The sequence below is a fragment of the Odocoileus virginianus genome, chromosome 14 (assembly GCF_023699985.2).
Source record: "Odocoileus virginianus isolate 20LAN1187 ecotype Illinois chromosome 14, Ovbor_1.2, whole genome shotgun sequence".
In the NCBI taxonomy this organism is placed as follows: Eukaryota; Metazoa; Chordata; class Mammalia; order Artiodactyla; family Cervidae; genus Odocoileus; species Odocoileus virginianus.
In genome coordinates this window covers 15,343,627-15,361,770 of record NC_069687.1, presented here as the reverse complement: position 1 = coordinate 15,361,770, position 18,144 = coordinate 15,343,627, and positions in this window count along the sequence as shown.

Here is an 18,144-nt window from a genome sequence, read left to right as displayed (position 1 = left end):
AGCTTGTGCTTCTTCCAGCCCAGTGTTTCTCACGATGTACTCTGCATAGAAGTTAAATAAGCAGGGTGACAATTACAGCTTTGATCGCACAGCTAGAGTCTCTCAAATGGTGGGAGTGTCAGGGTTTCCACGCTCAAGCTAGTCCTTGTATAATTTCACGTATTTTCAGTGCAAATTACCCCCACAACATCATCACTTTTTGTTTCTCCTCTGGACTTTCATCTCTGTTGGCCTGTTTGCTCTTCTTCCTAACTGTCTTTATAAATGTCGCGTAGGTTTATCACTGAAGGAGGCAATACAACTACACACGAGCCCTGCTGTGTATGGTACTGCTTTGCTCTTGGTATATGAACCAAATAACTGATGCACGGTAGCCAATCGCCAACAGACTCTAAAAGTGACGATTCTGCACTGAGCATGATGACTGTTGCTATTTACCAATGATTTGTGGACCAAAGGGTTGGCAGTAAGTTTATAGTTTATGCAGTTACACAAAATATACCACAGTAACTGAAATTTGAACCATATTATATTATTCAACTAGACTATGAAAACTGAAATTTATGCATATTGGAGCACTGCAAAGTAGGGCCTGCCTGTATTCTAATCTCTCTTCATACTCCTTCTAGAGCTAAAGTAGAATTGGCTGAGTATAAACCAAGTTACATAATTGAATTTAGAAGATTTTTCTCCTATTCCCACTCAAAGTATATTTTATACAAAATATATTTTCTTAGTTTTTCAGTCACTTTCCCCTTCCAAAATAATGTATACTGGCTCATGATGCTTCTCTCTTAAAACTAGAACCCATACCTTCTATTAATGTCGTGCCTTACCACTCAAGCAACAGGGAACAAAGGATGGAATTGAAAGAGCAGGGGGAAAAGGTTGTAGGAAAAACAGTAAGAAACTGGTCACTTTATCCTTTCAAAAGAGATAGATTGGCAGTCAGTCTCACAAGAAAAGGAAGTAAATAAATACATTTTTTTAAATGTCATGGAGATATTTATCTCCAGTAAAAGCCCAGGTTTGTATTTAATCTAAAATATTGAAAGTGCCATATTCTTTACTATTTTCCCTCTTACCATGATAATTAACATTTACAATTAGACTTTTCAAATGAAAAACCCACTTTTTTTCCAAGTTCTGATACCAAATATCTTTGTGAGTTTAAGTCAGTCATTGAACCCCGAGTCTCTCTCACACTCTATGTGTATGATCTCATTTGTCATAACCCTATGAGATATTGTCCATCTTTTACAAAGAAAATAACTGAAGCAGATAAAGGATAACTAACTTGATCTAAAAAAATACCATTTCTGAATTTACAGCCTGAGATTTTAACCTAGAAATTTGACTCCAGAGTCTATGAGTTTAATGTAATATTCTCATCCCTCACTAACTAACTTTAATTTTTTGCTGAAAGCCTTGCCAGCAAATAAAAAGTTACTAAATAAAAATAGTTCCATTTATTTTAATAGGATGAATCATGATCTGTTTCATTCAATATAAAATAGTCAAACAATTTTGTAAATAGAAGAACACATCAACTGAACAGTGAGAACAAGTTTATGTAAGCAAATAAAAAATCAAATTGGAAAAAAAAATTTAGTATGTTCATAAAATATTGAAAGAAAATACAAGGTATTTGACATGTAATATCATAAAGGTTTATTTCAGTCATCAGAGGAGTGATGTGTGTTGGTCACTGGAGAAAAGGAGCAAGGTGGAATATTTTGCAAGCTGTATTTTTCTTCCTGCACCATTTGTTTACCAATTTTTTTCAGTTTGTGGGGTGGGTGGTAGGAAGCTCATTGTTATATATATTCAAATTACACTTAAAGTTATATGTAAACAAATGAACATTGTATATTCTGATAAAGCTTAATTGACAAAAACAGATGTGAACCAGATGTGAGCCATGGGCAGTAATTTGTTGTAAATTATATTTTTACTATAATTTTCCTTGATCTTAAAAATAGAAGTGATGGATAGTGAGAGATGAAGTGTGTGCAGAGAGAAATCAAATCTAATTAGTGTCCAGCATACAGTGAGTTCACACTGTTCCTTGAATTAATAAATAAGACAATTACTATGAGATCTGTGAGTAATTCCTCACCCTATAGAAATGGAGAATACATCTGAAAAAAATAATTGCAAGCTAAAGAATTAGTAGGAGAATATCTTCTTAGTGTTCTCACTAAGATACAAGAATAGATGTGTTTAAAAAAAAAGAATATATGTGTTATATAAAACTAGAGTGGGAATTCATAGAAGAAAATATGTTGATATGAATGCAAAGATAAAAATGGAGCTGGCTGAAGAAACTCAAAATGCAATAACAAAATGTGAGTCTACTTTCAAGGCAATAAAGTGCAGAATTGAGATGTTATTCTATCACATAATTTTATATTTTCTGATGACAAATGAGGTGGGTGGTTTTCTTTCTCACTGGACATCTCTTTACAATTTAGCAAAGATTAATATTTATTCAAATAAGCTTACATTGATTATCTACCATATGCCAGTCACTAAATAAAGAACTCTCCATCACTGTCTTATTGAATCACAACTGTATGAATTCAGTTGGCTTTTTCTCCCATTTTACAAATCAGGAACTAGAAGTTGAGGGCAGCTAAGTAATTGTATCAATGTCACTTAGCAAGTGTCCTACTTAGAGCAGTGCTCAGTGCTGGAAATGGGCTCAAAAGGTCTTTGCTGTATGTAACAACCACTGTATATTTCCTCATGTTTCTGGAAGATGACTGGTGAGTTCTCCTTCTCCCTGTGATCACTACTAGGACTGCCGTTGTCTGAGGTCTGGGCTGGTCTTGACTGATCCAGCTCCTTCACATGCTGGAAAATTAGCTGGCCCAGAGGTTAGAACTATCAGTCAGAAGGCCTTGGTTCTTCTCTGTGTGGCATAAGTTTCTCACAGTAGTGTGGCTGGGTTCCAAGAAGCAGGAAGTAAAATGTCATGAATGTCTTGCATCCTGAGTTAGAACTTCTGTTGCATTCTAATTGTCAAAGCCAGTCCAAATGAGCACAGAATCCAAAACACGGCGAATGAGCCCTACACTGGGAAATGAGGAGTGACAAATGTGTATCACGAGTAAAGAACTCATCGAAGACCTCTTTATAGAAACCAACACACAATAATTCACAGTAATGTATGAATTAGAAATTAACATAAGTCACTTCTCAATTGAATGACAGTCTGAGGCGAAGGATCCCAGTCATCTAGCAGCTCTCCATGCAAGGATTCAGAGCCCAAAGCTCTTTCCATTATTTACAGGCTCACAATCATTTTAATCTAGCAAGTAGAAAGAAGGAAAACATAGAGAAGGTGCTTGACTTCCTAAAAGCCTCAGAGAAAGTGATAATACTCCCAATGACAACCCATAATCAATAGTCACATAATCATACCTACATATTGGCAGAGCTAAAAAAAAAAAAAAAATAGTCACTGGCTGTACAACTATTCCATCCATCTCTCCCTCTTTTCTCCACAAAAAAAAGAAAAAAAACCAACTTGGCTAGCCATCTTTGACAAGCTAGTAAAAGGAGAAGCCAGGACTGGAACCTAGATCTACATGATTCTGGAATACACAGCCTCTCTATTATGCCTAGAAGAAACAGGAGTGACTACTATAAAAGACCTATTGGAGAAGGACAAATAAACCAAGTAAAAAAACATACTATAATAATTACCACAATTACAGTATTCATTAAATACTGTGAAGGAAGGCTTTGACCTTAAAGAAAATGGAGAGTGACAGAAAATGAAGTTAGAGAAATAAAAAGGAAGAAGATAGTAAAATAAAAACTCTATATGCAAGGATGAGAAACATTTGAAGGATTTTAATGAAAGAATGACATGACAAGACTTTAGAAACAGCATCCTACTCATTTAATACAATGTACAATTAAACAATGAGTACCCAATAACACCTTGAATTCTTTTATCATATCAAAGGTAAATTATCTGGGGGAGAAGATATTCTTCTGAAAAGTATTCAAATTATCTCTATTGTTGAGGTCTTGTACATCATTTCTCTCATAACCTGTCTATGCTATTCTTGTCAGGATAGAGATCATTCTTCTTAGTAGAAAAGACAAAAGAAAACTGGGAATTGAAAGTGTTTTTCTTACAAAAAAGACAGTTTGTTCTTTTTGTGTCAGACATAGCTTTAGATATCTTTTTCAATATCCATAGCACTTTTTTTATGGTATGGATATTTCAACATTACTTCTAACTGAAATTACCAAGACATACATCACCAAAAAAAAAAAAACTTGAGATAGGTTTGGAAGATGAAGTTAATGGTCTGATAATGAAGTAAATGGCATGCATTCGTTAAATTCCATGTCATCTCTTTGGAAAGAGGGGGAAACATACTTGTTCAAGAATAACCTTATAAGAATATAATAAAAAATGTTGTAAAGATCTTTTGAATCCATTCTAGAAGTTCCAAGAATGACAAACTTGGAAGTTTTGCTTTGCTCTTTGTGAACTACAGACACCATCAAACTAAAAGAATTCTTGACAGCAAAAGAATCAAGAAAATGAAAAGACAACATATCTAATGGGACAAAATATTTTCAAACTGTATATCTGATAAGGGGTTAATATCCAAAATATGTAAGAGACTCATACAACTCAACAGGGGGAAAAAACAAATCTGAATTTTAAATGGCAGAGGAACAGCATAGACATTTTCCCAAAGAAGATGTACAAATGACCAACAGTTACATGAAAAGATGTTCAACAAGCATCACTAATCATCAGGGAAATGCAAATCAAAACCAAAATGAGATATGACCTCACATCTGTTAGAATAGGTACTATCAAGATAACAGACAAGTGAGGTTGTGGAGAAAGGGAATCCACTATTGGTAGAAATGCAAATCAGTACAGCCACTATGGAAAGCACTATGAGGGTTTCTCAAAAAATTAAAAACAGCTAGAAAATGAACCAGCAATCCCACTTTTGGTTACATATCTGAAGGAAATAAAATCACTATCTCAAAGATATATTGGCACCCCATGTTCTTAGAAGTATGATTCACAAGAGCTAAGTCACAGAAAATACCTAGTGTCCAATAACAGATGAATGGATAAAAAAAAGATAAGGCATATACATGATGGAATATTCAGTTCAGCTCAGTTCAGTCGTTCAGTCGTGTCCGACTCTTTGCAACCCCATGGACTGCAGCTCGCCAGGCCTCCCTGTCCATCATGAAGTCCCAGGGTTCACCCAAACTCATGTCCATCGAGTTGGTGATGCCATCCAACCATCTCATCCTCTGTCGTCCCCTTCTCCTGCCCTCAATCTTTCCCAGCATCAGGGTCTTTTCAAATGAGTCAGCTCTTCGCATCAAATATTATTCAGTCATAAAAAGGAGAAAATCCTACCTTTTGCAACAGCATAAATGGACCTCGAAGGCATTATTCTAAGTGAAATAAATAAGATAGAGAAAGACAAATACTGTATGATATCACTTAAAGGTGGACTCTAAAAAAACTCAACTCATAGAAATAGAATGGTGAAGGAGAAGTAAAATAGTGGTTGTCAGGGACTGGAGAGTGGTGGAAATAGTATGTTAGGGAAAGAGTAAGAATATCTAGTTGTAAGATCAATAAGTTCTGGAGCTCTAATGTATCACCCAGTGACTATAATTAATAGTACTGTATTACATACTTGAAAGTTGTTCAGTCAGTTAAGTTCAGTTCAGTTCAGTCACTCAGTCATGTCCAACTCTTTGCGACCCCACGGACTGCAGCACACCAGGCTTCCCTGTCCATCACCAACTCCCAGAGCTTACTCAAACTCATGTCCATCGAGTTGATGATGCCATCCAACCATCTCATTCTCTGTTGTCCCCTTCTCCTCCTACCCTCAATCTTTCTCAGTGTCAGAGTCTTTTCAAATGAGGCAGTTCTTCACAACAGGTGACCAAAGTATGAGAGTTTCAACTTCAACATCAGTCCTTCCAGTGAATATTCAGGACTGATTTCCTTTAGGACTGACTGGTTGGATCTCCTTGCTGTCCAAGTGACTCTCAAGAGTCTTCTCCAACACCACAGTTCAAAAACATCAATTCTTTGGTGCTCAGCTTTCTTTATAGTCCAATTCTCACATCCATACATGACTACTGGAAAAACCATAGCTTTGACTAGACAGACCTGTGTTGGCAAAGTAATGTCTCTGCTTTTTAATATCCTGTCTAGGTTGGTCATAACTTTTCTTCCAAGGAGCAAGCATCTTTTAATTTCATGGCTGCAGTCACCATCTGTGGTGATTTTGAAGCCCTCCCCCCAAAATAAAGTCTGTCACTATTTCCATTGTTTCCCCATCTATTTGCCATGGAATGATGGGACCAGATGCCATGATCCTAGCTTTCTAAATGTTGAGTTTTAAGCCAACTTTTTCACTCTCCTCTTTCACTTTCAAGAGGCTCTTTAGTTCTTCTTTGATCTCTGCCATAAGTGTGGTGTCATCTGCATATCTGAGGTTATTGAAATTTCTCCAGGTAATCTCGATTCCAGCTTGTGCTTCATCCAGCCAGGCATTTCTCATGATGTACTCTGCATATAGATTAAATAAGCAGAGTGACAATAAAAATCAATAAAATTTATTAAGAGAGTAGATCTCAAACACTATCACAACAACAATAAGGAAAAGAAAGGTAAATATAAATACATGAGAGGATGGAGAGGTGTTGACTAACACTATTGTAACAATCATTTCACAGTTATAAGTGTGCAAAATTATGTTGTGCACTTTAAACTTACAAAGATTACATGTCAGTAATATCTCAATAAAACTGGGTGGGGTGTGTATGTGTGTGTGCAGAAACACTGAAGGGCTTCATGGAGCACCTTATCCAAGCCGCGCTTTTAGAAAGTAACTGGAGTATGGTTTGCAAGAACAGGAGAGTTTAAAGTACTGTCTTAGACTCTTTGGTTTGCTATAACAGAACACCATATACTGGAAGGCTTCTAAACAACCAATTTATTTCTCACTGTTCTGGAGGCTAGGAAGCTCAAGATCAAGGCTCTGGAAGATTTAGTATCTGGTGAGAGGGTGCTCCCTGGTTCATAAATGGTGTCTTTCCCACTGTCATCACATGGTGGAAAGGATAAGGAAGCTCTCAGAGGCTTCTTTTACAAGGGCATGAATCCCATTCATGAGGACTCCACCCTCATGACCTAATCACCTTCTAATGGTCGTTGGGGATTACATTTCAGCATACTAATTTAAAATAAACACAAATAATTTAGTCTATAAGAGGTCCCTGGACCAATTAGAAGTTCAATACCTCATTCAGTATGAAATGTCAAAGAAAAGACTGGAAATTCACATCTGATAACAATGTAAGAGCATCTTCCCAAGTGGCCCAGTGGTAAAGATTCCTCCTCCAGTGCAGGAGATGCAGGAGACTGGGGTTTGATCCTTGGGTTGGTAAGATCCCCTGGAGAAGGAACTGGCAACCTACTCCAATATTCTTGCCAGGAAAATCACATGGATAGAGAAGCCTGGCGGACTCCAGGCTATGTGGTCGCAAAGAATGGACACAGCTGAGCGTGCAAGTAACCATGTTAAGAGACTGCAGTTATATAAGTTTGAGGGCAAGAATAGCCGATCCCAATTTCCTAGCTACTGGTTCCTAGAAACTAAATTTTGGCACTATCTCCTGGGCACTAGTCAATAAAGTTTGCCACATATATGTGGTTTTTTGGCTTGGAATTTATTAGTAGAGACAGTATGTGTATATATGTGTTATTTATTTTAGAAATTCACATATGCATTTCATATTGACTAATGTAAGAAAATAAACTAATCAAAAACAAAAATAAGAAAAATTACTGACTCAGCACTTGCCAGCTTACTAGTTTAATATGCCAGAACCCTGAGCACAGTAACAACTGAATTGTCCATGGCAAAGAGAATGTATTTACTTTCATAGCAAAAGTTGCCCCCTAACAAATTCTTTCTATTGCTGTCATTTGACATTTACTTGTACTTTAAAGGATTACTTCATAGCAAAAAAAGCACATAGTTATTATGACTCTATAAAAACTAACTTTTTATATCTCCCAAATCACAAATTCCCACAGATCAAAGGTCTGACTACTTAATGAAAAAGTAAAATTTGATCACAATCATAAAACTGAACTCTTTAAAGTTCTTACGAAATTTGAAGTTAGTAAACATCACACAAAATAATCCACCACTTATAGAAATCTATTGATTTACATTTTAATGAAAAATGAGCATTCCTTAGGAAAAAAGTAGATTTTAAAAATATATGAAAAGAAATTCACTTGAGAATACAGGCCTGCAGTTCTGAAAACTTTTCTGGTCTTTTAAATTTACATCTTCAGAAATCTTTCAGAGACATAGAATTTGTACACATATTTTATTTTTCCTATTCCTACTCCTTATCTCTCTCTCTTTTTTACCCTAATATACAGCATTTGTCAAGCCCAGATAGGATGAAAGTAATGTAAACAGGCAGCTATGGGCAGATTTTGTCATAAAAATAGAAACTAAAGGCTTGGAGCTGTATCCAAATTTCATTTGCTTGGCATTGATGTAGATGTTCAGACAGGACAGACTTTTACTGGAAGGTATGGCTATAAATAAAAACATTCCCAAAGAGACGGCAACAAAATGGCATCACTTTCTAACTGAGCCCACCATTGAGTTGGATTCTTTCCTCCTCTGTGTTAAGCAGACTTAAGCTGGATTTCCTAATCTTTAGATGAGAGACATTTGAAGTCCTGGTTATAACTTGGAACAAAATCCTTCACTATTAACATGAACTTGTCAGTAGTCAGAGGAACTTCAAGGCAGTTCAGCTAGTAGTTGGCATAATGACGGACTTGGACATCATAAAGTCTCCTTCTATTGCCCCAGGGTCCATCTAGTTCACAACCTAAGACAGCTGCCCTGTTCCATTTTCTAACACCAGTGCAATCTCCCCCATGGCAGTAATCCCATTTTTATTGGGATAAAAACTGGTTTAGATAACCGATCTGTCAAGCAGTTTTAAGGGGCATCCTTGGCTGAAGGAAGTTATGAATCATAAAAAATGAATAAGGATATCACTCTTCAAAAATTGTCTTTTTAACAGGAAATGTATGTGATGCACACATTTTAAGAACTAGAAAGCTGAAAAAAAGGATGAGTGTTGACAGAAGAAAGGAGAAGTGGTATCAGAGGTTGATGGCAGATTCAGGCAGCAGAGTCAGAGAATGTGACCAAAAATTCACATTATCATATTATCTAGATGAACAGTACAGTGAACTAGTGATGAGGAAGTGGATTGAGAAATAGAGATCCTGCTTCTGCTTGCAGCCTAGAAACTCTGTAAGTGATCTGAGAAGGCCTCTTCACCTAAAACTGCCTTTCCAGACTTTCAGAAGGTGCATCTCCCATTTTACGACCATTAGAATCCTTTTCTTTTTTAAAACACTGGGCTGTGTACAAATATAGGTACCTCCTTCTTTTAGAAATGTAAAATTATATACTAAATGCAATGTTTCAGACAATATACACTGCACTCAGATAGTATGCTTTGCCATTGTTTGAACTCTTCTAAAGTCTAATAGTCAATGGATGCGTCCTTCCAGGTGATTACAGGTGCTAATTTAATTAGTTGCTTTGCTATTGTGTGTTACCAAAAAATGTAGACTGAACGGAAATTTTCAACTGGTTGAAGACCCATGACAGAGTCACTAGTTTCCCTGCCTCACTGCTGCCAGAATTAACAACTCACCAAAAAACAAATCTTATGCCATCACATACCCACTTTTCACACCTTCATCTCCTTCTAGCTGCTTTGAGGTTGAATTCCAAGTTTTATACATTATACACAGCCCTTCACACTTGTCCCCAAATTGCCATTTTGATCTTACCTCTTATAATTCACATCTTCTCAGGAAATCTGGGCTTCAGGTAAAATGACCCTCCCTCTCTATGTATAACTTCATTTGTATATATTTTTTATCTCTACCAGGAAAATAATCTTCTATGCTCCTTGTGGCAAGATGCATGTTCAAAGTTCTTATCTTTTGTGTGACCTCCATAACTATTGTAAGCAAAAATAGTTATCCTGCCCTCTTTGTACACAATGTCTATGTATAGCACAGTTGCATAGTGAAACTGGCCCCCTGCAAACCCTGACATTCAGGGTTTAGGATCTTCCCATTTGTTATGTATAAAGCACTGTGATAGATACAAAAGGAATGCCAGATGAGAAAGTTACGGGCCTCAAGATCCTAAAATGTAAGTATATAAATAGTTCTTAATTTCAGACATAAGAATCCCCAACAATATCATCAACATATTATTGGAGTTCAAAGGTGAATATAACTACCTCTCATTTCAGAGATCCAAAATGAACCTAAACCATATGAGACAGTGATGTAAGTCAGAAAGAGAAAGATAAATATGGTATACTAATGCATATATACAGCATCTAGAAAGATGGCATGGGGGAATTTATTTTCAGGGCAGCAGTGGAGAAACAGACATAGAGAACAGACTTATGGACATGGGGAGAAAGGAGAGGGTGAGATGGATGGTGAGAGTAACATGGAAACTTACATCATCATATGTAAAATAGATAGGCAATGGGAAGATAGGGCAACAAATTGAATGAGGTCTGCCCTTCAGACCAGGGTTATGCATTCCTGACTGAGAAATATATGTCTCACTTCCAGAGCAACATGAAACCTTTAAAGATTCTGGGGCAAGATAACATCAGGATCAGAGCTGCCTTAAATTTGGCAAACAGTCCCTCCCTATGAAATTTTCAGAGATCAACAAATCATCTCTCAACTCTAAAAAGCAGAAGAATAATATGAGCACTGATGTGTATTGATTGGTTCAAATTGACTCATATCCAACAAGAATGATCATCCCGAAATCATTTTAGAAGCTTCGGCAGAAAGAATATTAAGAAAAATATTTAATCCTCTTAAATTGTAATTGTACCATTTGGCCATTAGAAGATAAATAACATATGTGCATTTTTGAAATAGGATAAACAGAGAAAGAGGCTGTTTCTATACTATACTAAAAACTGTATTTTGAATCAGCATGATTAAAATGTTATTTATGTATAATAAAAATGAATCAACACCAAGTAAGTGAAGCAACTTGTACTATAAAATTCTTGTTATTTGGGGTTTTTTAAATTTTATTTTCAACTGGAAAGCAGGGTTACAGTGTCTCTTCAAGCTCATGGTATTAAAAATATAGCCAAATCCAAAATAAATTTTGCCTCCAAATTCCTGCTTTAACTAGCATGTAATCAAGTTAAATGTTTATATTCTAATGGCTTCAAATGATATTTTAATATATTCTTATTATATAGATGTTAATATGGTTGCTTATTGTAATATATTTAAAAGAATAATTCCCTTCTCACAAGGCCAAAGTAATGGTTTTTGAAACTAATGGGGGAAAAAATCTTTAGATAGGAAATAAAGATTAAACAGATATAGTTTATCAAAAAAGAAACAGAAATCTGAAAGACTTATGCAAACTCTTCAGTAACCAGATGTGTGGTTAGTTGCTCAGTCCTATCTGACTCTTTGCGACCCTTTGGCCATAGCCCACCAGATTCCTCTGTCCATGGGACTTTTCAGGTAAGAACACTGTTGTGGGTTGCCATGCCCTCCTCCAGGTGATCTTCCTGACCTAGGGATTGAACCCAACTCTCCTGGGTCTCCAGCATTGCAGATGGATTCTTTACCTCCTGAGCCATCAGGGAAGCCTTCAGGAACCAGAAAGCACTTCAGTTTTGCAAGTCTTACTAATATCCAATAAGATACATTTAGTCATAAGGTTGTGGAAAATAATTTATTTTTTCATTCAATTAGTTACACTTCAAGCCTCAACCAACTTATTTTTAACATTCATCATACTTGTTTATGCTTGTGATAAATCTAGAAATAAATCCAGTTGCTATGTCAGCTCTTTTGAGATATAAATATTGGTTTCTCCTATCTATAAGAGAAAAATGGTTTTATTGAATCATTGGTGGTAAAGAAAACAAAGCCAGAATTCTACTCATTTTCCCCCAAATTCTAGGGATATATGTTGATCTTAACCATAGATTAAACTAGAAAATTGCAAATACCACTATTTTTTATTTTTAAATCACTTCATCCCCACTGGAATTTCTCTGGTTAGAAGAGAAAGATAATCATCAGGGGAGGAACACACATCTCCTAAATGCATGACTTAACAACCAGCAAATGCACAGATGCCATTGATTCAGGAAGAGTCTGCAGAAAGTTTCTAAGGATATATATGCATTCACACGTAGACAAATAAAAACCATATAAATGAGCACTACGGTACATGCTCTGGAATTTAAAGAAGTCACACACAATTGAAATGGCCAAAAATATAAACTTTCACAGTGTTTCTATAAGCAGTCTTTGGAGAACAATTCCTGTAACCTTAGTTGGATCTATCATGCAAGGATCCTAGTCAAAACAACCCCCTAATGGACTGTTTAACCTGAAATCATATGGACACAGTAAGATGATTGAAAACTAAATGAAAAGTATTTAGTGTATTGTGTACACATCATTTTAGATATTCTATTTTGAATTATAATAAGTAAGAATAATCACAATGTGACTGTGGTGTTAATGACTTCTTGCCAAAAAGCCAAAAGTCGGAGTCTTCACATAGAAAGAAAGTTATCATCTCAGTAGGAATCTCTCCTTTTCAAGAGATAGGCCTGCCTATTGTTGCTTATTTCTATATCCTTTGCATCTTCACACCAAACAAAGCACTTCCTTGTATTAAACCAACATACTGATTGCATGCTGTTTTATTTGTCTGAATTTGCTCAAAGTCCACTTCTTAAGTATATGATTTCTGCCTCAACCATCACTAGCTCTTGCTTTTATTTCAGTTTCTTTTGATACTGTCTTTTTCTGTTTTTAATTACAACTATTAGGAAATCTGTACAAAGCTAGAACCCCTGGAAGCATGACACTCCTGAGTAACTTTCTCAGAAGATTAACATGTTTTGTTAATGCCTTCTGTTATCACTTTTGATGGAAAAATTTTTTTCATAACTTCAAAATCAGGAAAAAATAATATCTTTCAAGGGTAACCTAAAAATATCTTCATAATGGGCAAAAATTTTTTTCTTCTCTCGTGTCCTATCTCACATTACAGAAGTGGCTGAAGTAAAACCTATTTCTTAGGATGTTGCTTCAAACTTTCAAATTCACATGTACAGATCACATGTTAACATGGCTTCTGGGGTTTTTTTTTGAAAGTATAGGAACTGGTATTTGTTAGAAAACATTGCTATATGCTTTAGACAGATTACCAATATTTATTTATCAAGAAACTATTATACAATGAGTAACAATCATGCATTAGTCAGTGGGAGGTTATACAAAGGAATGTAAGAGAAGATTTGTGAAGATTTGTGTAAATGAAGTTGATAATCTGTTTATAAACATATAGCAAACAAATTCACTAAAAGATAAATGGCATGAATGACAAATGAGGGGTATAGAGTCATATCTTCTTGACACTTTATAAAGTACTCATATCTATTTTCATATTTAATTCTTATATGTTAACCTCATAATATAGGCAACTTCATATTAAGAAAGAAAACACTAAGGTTCAGAGAGATGAAATTAGTTGCTCAAAGATATAGTTAATAAACATAAATGTTGGAATTGTTTCTTTCAAGTTATTTCTTTGCTGAATACAGAGTTTTTCCTACTATATCACTCTTACCAGTTAAAATGTAGTCAGGAAACAGATGATGGCAAGAAACTTTTCAGAAGAAATTTGACTCAGAAAAATTAACTACAACTCTTTAATTATAAATGCTTATAGGTCAAACTACATGTTACAGGGAAAGATGAGCCATGTCAGAGGTTAACATTGGCCACTATTCTCTCTAGGTCTGGAAGGACACTGAGATGCTATGATGATATCGCCATGGCACAGTGGCCCTTTTGCCTGAAGAGAACTAGTCCTATGTAAAAGATGCCTAGTAGGTCCAAGACCACGAAGGATGGGCTTCCAAGAGGAAGCTAGAACCCTAAAGAAGTCATCACCTGAAGCCTGTATGAGAGAATGCAGAGGGAATAAAAAGAAAGTAAGACACTGAAGCCAAAGAACAAGTACTCAGTAAGTCTATTTCCAGATGGTGAACCTGATACAATACACGTAACATTCTAGGGACTGAGGTTTAAGAAGAATAGTAACCTCTTTCATATTTGTGGGAAAAAAAAAAACAAATAACTTCTGTCCATATTAGGAAAGTGAACTACCAATGTGCTATTGATTAGATGGTGCTGTCGAGGCTAATTGATTAGGCATCGGGTCAACTTTGGGCTGGCCACAATCGTCTTTCCAGGTGGTGGTCTTTGCTGTATACTCGAGATTATGGTTCTAGTGACCAATTTGTCTTCTCTGAAATGTGAGATACCAGATTCAAGATGATGGTGCTCCAAAAGCTCTTTTAGCAGCAGTAAGGTCTTCTCCAATGTCAGCAACTCAGACAAGCATATTAGGATCTATAACTGACTTCCTATTTTCTCTCATTTTACAGTCTTCCTCCATAGCCTTCCATTAGCCTCACATGGAGGGAAGCCATTTGCCAAAGCAGATTGGCAAACACACCGGCAAGGACCAGCTCTAAAATATGGAACATAACCAAGAAAGGGTAGTATACGGTACTGAGAGTGAACAGGTAATAACTCACCCAATTTTATTGGTGATTTTAGGGGAAGAAAAGGTCATTTGGTGCTAAAAAAAAAAAAAAAAATCAGAACAATTTTATGGTAATGATGAACTTTGATGTAGGTCTTGAAGAGCATCTTGTAAATGCGGAAAGAGGGGAAGATGCAGTAGGAAAGTAAGAGAATAATCAAGTTACAGAGTCCAAGAAAAAAATATATCTGGAAATAATGATTTAAACAATTGGTAGAAATATTGAGAAATACTTGCAGCTTGAGACTGAGTAAAGAGATTGAAATTACACCAAGGAAAGGTTCAAAGTATAGACCAAGGTAAATATGTTAAAGACATTCAGAGTACAAATGGAAACAAGTTTAAGTGCCTACTGAGGGCACGTGGAACTCCGCTCAATGGCACGTGGCAGCCGGGATGGGAGGGGAGTCTGGGGAGAATGGATACATGTATGTGTATGACAGAGTCCCTTCACTGTTCACCTAAAACACTGTTAATTGTCTATACCCCCAATATAAAATAAAAAGTTTAAAAAATAAAATATACAATGGAAGGGGAGAGAAGATAGTGTGCAAGCGCAGTAGCAGGAACTCTGGCCAACTAGAAGGAGAATGAGACAATGGAAGTAGTGGGAAGCCCAAGCAAATGTGTCAGATAAAGCAAAATTTTGAATTGCTGGTCAACTTAGCCACTCACATATGAATCTCTCCACTTGTCTCTGTTGCCACAGTGAGGACCTCAGTCCAAACCACAATCATTTATCACTGGGGTGCATTCAGTTTCCAGGTAGCTTTCCCACAGCTCTTTTTACATGCCACCTGCATCCTAGTGCACAGAGTAGCCAATATGATCTTGCACATTTTTAACTGAATCTAGTCATCCCTCAGCTTGGATGCTTCACTTGTGCCCTATTGCATTCAAAATCAGAATCTTTACAATGCTAAATTCTCCATGATATGACCCTGCATCCTCTCCACCTCCTCCCATATTATGCTTTCTCTTGTTCCCTCTGCTGTAGGCATGCGTTGGGGTCCCCTTCTCTCCTCAACTATGCATATTACTCAAGGCTACTGTTCAATTCTCTAGAGACACTTTCCTTCATCCCCATTCTTGCACTCAAATGAGGAAAATAATTCTTTCAACTTCAGGTCAAAAGCTATTTCTTCAAGAAAGACATACCTGATTATCCAAACTAAATAATTTCTCTGTCAGATACTTTTTATACAGGCTTCAAACTGCTATCACATTTGGTACTGAGTAATGTATGAAGAGAGATGAAAGAAAAAGAGGAGTCAAAAATAACCCACATTTCTGACTGGCACAGTGATTGTGTGGTAAGAAGGAAACAGGGAGGAAAAAATTTATTTCTTAAGGAAGACCAGGAATTGAGCTTCAGACATGTGGATACCGAGGTACCTTTTTGACAAGCAGATGCCATTATTAGATAAGAGTTTTTGATGGTCTAGTCTAGATCACTGAGAAGAAATCAAATCACGTGTCCTTAAGACATCCTGGCATCTTAGTCAATATCCAAGCTGGACCTCACCCATCTCCCACCAGAGCCTACATGATCCTCAAGTTGTATCATGAGTTCTCTTGACCCTTTTATTTTCTTCCTAGGTGATTTCTCCCCTTCTCCTGGATTTAAAATTTTATCTTTATAAACATAATCCTAAATTTCATACTTCAACCTGATTTCTCCTCTAGGCACCAGGATCTGAAGACAGTAATACTAATAGAATTCTGAAATACATTGAGGAGACTAAAAATATTCTAGGAACTTGGTTGGGAATTTTAAGTCAAGGAGGAAAGTAAAAACCAAGATAACAAAAATAGTGATAGATTATGTGCATTATAAATCATTTATATACTTCTAAATTGTGACAAATATCATGAGAAAAAATTAAAATGAGGATAACAAGCGGAAGCCCACAATTTTTAAGTAGGTCGGAGGTGTAAGGAAGGTCTTTCTGAATTGAACTTAATCCGGGAAATGAGAGGAAGCAGATTTCCAAGCATGATGATGTGTGGACAAAGGCAAGAAAGAAGAGTCAGGTGAAGCACACTTTTCAGACTAAAATGCAGCATATATGAATGCTTCAAAGTGAGAGGACTCGTGAGACTGAAAAAATTCCTCCATTTCAGGGAAACTGTAGCAGATGTAGCAGACTGGAAAGGTTGGCAAGGCTGAAATAATGAAGGTCATCCAAGTTCATCACCTCTTCTTGTTGTTCAGTTACCCAGTCATGTCTCTTTGCAACCCCATGGACTGCAGCACACCAGGCCTTCCTGTCCCTCACCATCTCCTGAAGCTTTCCCAAGTTAATGTCCATTGCATCAGTGATGCCATCCAGCCTTCTCATCCTCTGATGCCCTCTTCTCCTTCTGTCTTCAATCTTTCCTAGCATCAGGGTGTTTTCCAGTGAATGGGTTCTTTCCATCAAGTGATGAAAATACTGGAGCTTCAGCATCAGCTCCTCTAATGAGTATTCAGGGTTGGTTTCCCTTAAAATTGACTGGTTTGACCTCTCGGTTGTTCAAGGAACTCTCGGGAGTCTTTTCCAGCACCTCTTTACCCACTCATATTTTAGCCGAATGCCCCATCATCATCATCAACCTCCATCTTTCCTCTGGAGGTGGATCTCTCCTATCACTCCACTCCCACACACTGCTATGGCTATACATGTTCTCTTTCTCTTTGCGGGAACATTCTTTTCTATTATCTCCCCTTTCTCTACCTTTCAGTCATTGACTCTTCCGACTTCACCCACAAAATCAAATAGCAAGCAGAAGCAGTTACTCCATCCTTCTATGACTGAACTACAATACTTTATTCATACCTCTACTTTAATGCTTGTTGCAATATATATGTAATTTATCTTCTACATGCTACCTGAATACAGTATCCTCTGTAAATCATTATTTAACCATATCTTATTTATATTGTATCCTCAGTGCTTAGTCTGGGCAAATAATCAACAAATGTTCCTTCAAGAAAGGACATATTTGTATGCAAGAGATAAATATCAATGGTCTAAAACATTTGTTTGAGTAGATGCAAGCTGCATGGATTACCTCAGAAAATAATAATAATAAACTTCACTGCATAATGTGCTTTTCTTGGCCACTATATTAAGGAAGATAATGACTCTTCATGCCAGTCTCAGTCTTTGAAACACCAGTATAAAGGTCTTTCCTTGCTCCCATTGAATCTGCTTTCTATTCCCTATCTCATATAATCATTCACATCTCTTTATTATTTGGATTATATTCAGCAAACAGAACTAATGTGGTAGCACAAACGTTGCAGAGAAGAAAAGCAAATCCCAGTTCAGTTCAACCACCTCCTCCATCCAAGGCAAACTATGTGAAAAGCCACGGGTCTCAC